The sequence below is a fragment of the Cariama cristata genome, unplaced genomic scaffold (assembly GCF_000690535.1).
Source record: "Cariama cristata isolate BGI_N322 unplaced genomic scaffold, ASM69053v1 scaffold900, whole genome shotgun sequence".
Classification (NCBI taxonomy): Eukaryota; Metazoa; Chordata; class Aves; order Cariamiformes; family Cariamidae; genus Cariama; species Cariama cristata.
Genome location: NW_009593841.1, coordinates 18,071 through 22,702, shown reverse-complemented (window position 1 = coordinate 22,702; position 4,632 = coordinate 18,071).

Below are 4,632 nucleotides of genomic sequence, written 5' to 3'. Positions count from 1 at the left end.
GTAAGTACTGCGTCCCCACGCTTCCCTCCTGCCTGTTTGGCTTCTTGCTTTGCTCTTTCTTTTTTCTTTTTTTCTTTATTTTTTTTTTTTTCCCCTTTAACAGACACAAATCGCCCGTGTCTCCCATGGGGACTAGCAGGAAAGCCCTGGGTCCCCACTTTGCGGGTGGTCCCATGCCGGGAAAGTTGGGGTGCGACTGCACTGAGGCTGGAATGCATGGATGGGGGGCATGGGGAGGAGAAAAGGGCTTTAGAGACAACTGCTTCAACTAACTTTGACTGCTGGGACCGTTCCCAAGCAGATAATACAAGCCAGCAGAGTGGGAGCTGGTATCAGGAATTCTTATCCCGCTACAGAGGGTTGATATGTGCAAGGGTTAGTTTGTACCTCAAGGAAATAATTAGGGAAGGCTTTGTATTGTTGATTAGCTCCAAAGACAAAAACTTTGTGACCAGAACCTGTGCAAATGTAATTTATTTTTTTTTCCCCATCAACCAAAGTTTAACTGTTGGTATTTCTTTATTATTTTTTTTTTTTTTAACAAGTTTATGGCAGGTAGTGGGAATCTGTTCACAACTCAGGGTTTTGCAGTAGCCCCCTGAAGTGCACCGGCTGGGAGAGGAAACTGCCCCCAAACAATTCTGTGGGATTTCTGCATCCACATAATTATTAATAGCAAAAGTTTTGGGTCGAGGCAGGCACCTAGGTCAAGCTTTAAAATACCTAAGTGTTTCCTAAGAAGTTTTAAAGATGCTTTAGAAAAACAAAACTCAGACGACTCTGACAAGAATGCCTGGAGAGAACAGCCTACTGCCCAAATCACTGAAGGAGAAACTCTGTGCAGTGGGATGAGGCTGTCGTCTGTGCCCAGGAAGACGTCACCCCAGTGCAGTAATGTTAAACACACAGTAAAACTCATAATGAAAAGTTTGGAATGCAAAGCAGGAACACCCCGACTTTCTACTTTTAGGGCATCTATTTTCTACTCCGACTGCAGTAGACAGGTTGCCTCGCTTTATTCACAAGGTTTGCAGAGGAAGGTGTTGTAACGGGGTTAGGATAGGACGGGGGTATGGGTGAAGGTGCATATTTGGTGGTGAAGGTGAATATTTGGTGGTGAAGGTGCATATTTGGTGGTGAAGGAGCTGAGGCTGCCTGCTGAGTGCAGGCAGAAGGAGCCAAACGCATCCAGGTGTGGTACCATCCCCCTTGGCCCCTGAGCCATTTCGGATGAGCCCTGTGTTGGGAAGGTGAGTGCAAGACAACTACATCCAGACGACAGTATCTTACTCCTTCTCTACACATTTGTAAATGACTTTCTGCAAATAAGGGGGCTACTCACACTACAGGACCCTGCAGGAGACACGCGACGGAAGGAAGGACAGGTCTGTCTTTGCCTCCCACATAGGTTTAAGGAAGGAAGAGACGAGCAGGGAAGGATGCTGGGAGCCTGCCTGTCCCTCCTTGCTTATTGCAACCAGACAGAGAGAGGCAAAGCAATTAAAAATAATTTAATAATCAAAATTAGTCAGGAGACCATAACTGTGTGCACGGTGGGAGGAAACACCTCACTCTTACAGGGCAAACCCTGGTGCCTGAGCAGCTCTTTGGGCAGGGTCGCGAAGCACTGCCCTCAGTGCAGGCTGGGTTGGAGCTGTCACCGTCCAACCTCTGCCTCCTCTCTGCACGGAGCAGCACGCTGTAAGATATTCCCACTTGTTCCCATTTCCAGCTGTCGAGCACATCAGCAGCAGCAAGGCCAGGCCCTGCCTACGGGAATGTGGACAAGCACGTGTATGTGCTGTCCCACCCCAGGGCCCTAGTTGCCTCCGTTTCTGCTCTTGAACTCCCCTTCTCTCAGCTCGCGGCAAAAATATGTTCTTAGGAAGTGCTCTGGGTCCAGGAGAAGATAGGTACATAGTGTCATACAGACTTCCATGGCAACATCATTATCAACCTACCAAAATAAATACTTATTAAATTTAGATTGTCTGCTGTCACCCAACAAGGATGCTCTCAACAGTACTCTTATTTATGTAGCGTCCTTGTCAATATGACAATGGTTTCTTTAATGATTGTGCATGTTCTGCAAACTAGTGCACTTTTTTTTTTTTCTTGGGGATTTTGTAAATTGTGGAAACAGAAAATTCTCCTGAACAAGAAAAGAAAAAAATCCACATATTTGTGGACAACACCACAGGGTCTACTGAAGTCCTCAGAGGTATATTTTGTGCAGACCTTACAAAGGGCCGGTTCAAAAATTCTACATATTCAATATACAAGGAAATGACATGTGGGTATAACAAGTCATGCCCTTAATGCACAACAGTGAGGACTATTGACATCGATGCTCAAGGAGCCCCTGTAAACTTTAAGAAGAATTGTAGCTAAGAAATTCATTTCTCCATCTTATAGGTAAGAATGATCCCCTACTGATGGCTCATTTGAGAACTGCATTGTCCCTTGAGACTGGGTACAAATATCCATAGGTACCTAATTTCCAGGTAGCTGCGTAGCACCTACAACCATTCAAATCCTATGAGAAGACAAGAAACTGAGATTTAACTTTCCCCTATCCAAAGCCATTTCTGTGCCTAGTTCAGGATCAAATGAAAAAAGTCCAGCTCTTTAGTTTTGTCCTCAAAGCTTTAGTTTTCTTCTTACAAGGTAGGTTTTTCTCATGAGATTTCATTTCAAGTTGTTTCAAATGTCACATGATCAGATGGCCTCAAAAGATTTACATCATTTCGGTAGAAATATGTGAGTAGCTTTGCTGAGTGTTCCTAAGCTCTAGTCTGACTACTCGTGACAAGTATCTACATTAAACCAACTGTGTATTAAAATAGTAAACCAAAACTGGTTTATCTGTCTCTAGGCAAAATATTTTTACCTAATTGAAGCCTGGAACTGGTTGCATTGGCAGACTTCTTGATCGAGACCCACAGTTTAAGCAAAGAAAGGAATCCTACTATTCGCATGCGTGTGTGTGTTTTAAGACTATGTCAGTGAGTGGTAGGCAGTGTACATCTCCTTTCTCTGGCTAACTTCATTTGGGCACTTTAATCAAGCATATACAGCAACTGAGGATTATGAAAAAAAATTGCTGATATCTAGAAAGTGAAAAGTTCAGATATTTGTCATCCGAATCACCATCTCCTACAAGCGTTTATGCCCAAAGGAGTCCTGCTGTTACAGGACGGTGACTCCGCACGAGAGGTCATCCCCATGAGGCTGAAGTAGAAGGTTTTACTGATACCAGCACTTCTCAGTCTGCCTTAGCGTTCCTTGCTCTTCTCTCTCTTAAGCAGAGCCAAGCCTATTGAATGCCGAATGCTTTTACAAGGCGCGAATGCAGAAGTATATAGGCAAAGCTAGAACTTGTCTCAACCTTTAGGGAAGCATTTAAAGTGTGTCTATCATCAGCTCTGTCTTTTCCCAGAGGTAAGAGACTCGAGGTGACGCCTTTCAGCACACATCTCTGCAGGGGTGGTGGTAGAGCCTAGCTGCATTGTACCAAAGTCTCAGGCTAACTGACTACCGAATCCTAATTGATATGGAAAAATCTATATGCATTTCAGAAAGTGTCTCCTGAGCGTGATTTAGAGCTCCGCTGTAATCATTACAGTTGCACAAAGGCTGAATGTGGGTCATTATGTCGAGAGATATAACCGAGTGCAAGAAACACACCCCCCCCCCTTAGTCCATCACGTAAATAGGAAGGATGACCTACCCAGGTGCCTGACGGCGGCAGAGAGCACAACCCGCGACAAAGTGAAGGCTGCTGGGAAAAGAGTTGCACTTAACACATGAAAATCCGAGAACGTGCTTCCATTTGTAAAGGCATATTAATGACTTCATGCAGTCTGCCTTCCCACACGAAACGTTACTGGGGAATCTGTTCCTTTAGTGGTGGGAATTGATTTCAGTGGTTTGGGAAAGCACCATTACAACGCTCACATACATCACCGCTCCGCTGAACGAGAGCTCGGTCCTAATGCACAGCGACAGGACGGAACAGCACTCACAGCTTCGCACGTCGTGTGCCATGTATATCGATACCCAAAACTCATCATACCTTTTGGTCATCTTTCTCTTTTTATTCTTTTGTCACACGGGCTGTCACAATGTGCAGCGTGGAGACATTTCTGGAAGCAAGGCAATGCTTGTTGCAGGGCAAACTTTAAAAAAAAAAAAAGGGGGGGGTGTCAGAAGTTAGGCTGTAAAGCCGTATTTTAAAGCACTGCAGAGGTCAAGGGCTTGGCATCTGTGACTATGAAAATGTGAAGACAGATCTAAGAGATTTATTTTAGAACATTATTTTTCAAACTACTGGATTAAGAAAAAATAATTAAGGAAGTCTCTCATAATCTGCATACATCAATCCTACATTAAGTCTCTTTACAGAGCTTTATTTTTATTACTTAGTGAAATCAAACCAAAGTTAATCATATTTTATAAGGCATTTCCAGTCAGTATAATTTACTAGCAATTTTACGTTTAAATTTTACTGTCTATCCTGGCTCTTTTGCCTCAAGATCCGTTCAAAAAAAGTCCATAGTGTCTGAAATGGTCTCCTGGATTTTACTGAAAACTTTCTAAAGAGAGTACCCTTCAGCAAAGGACATTTTCCCT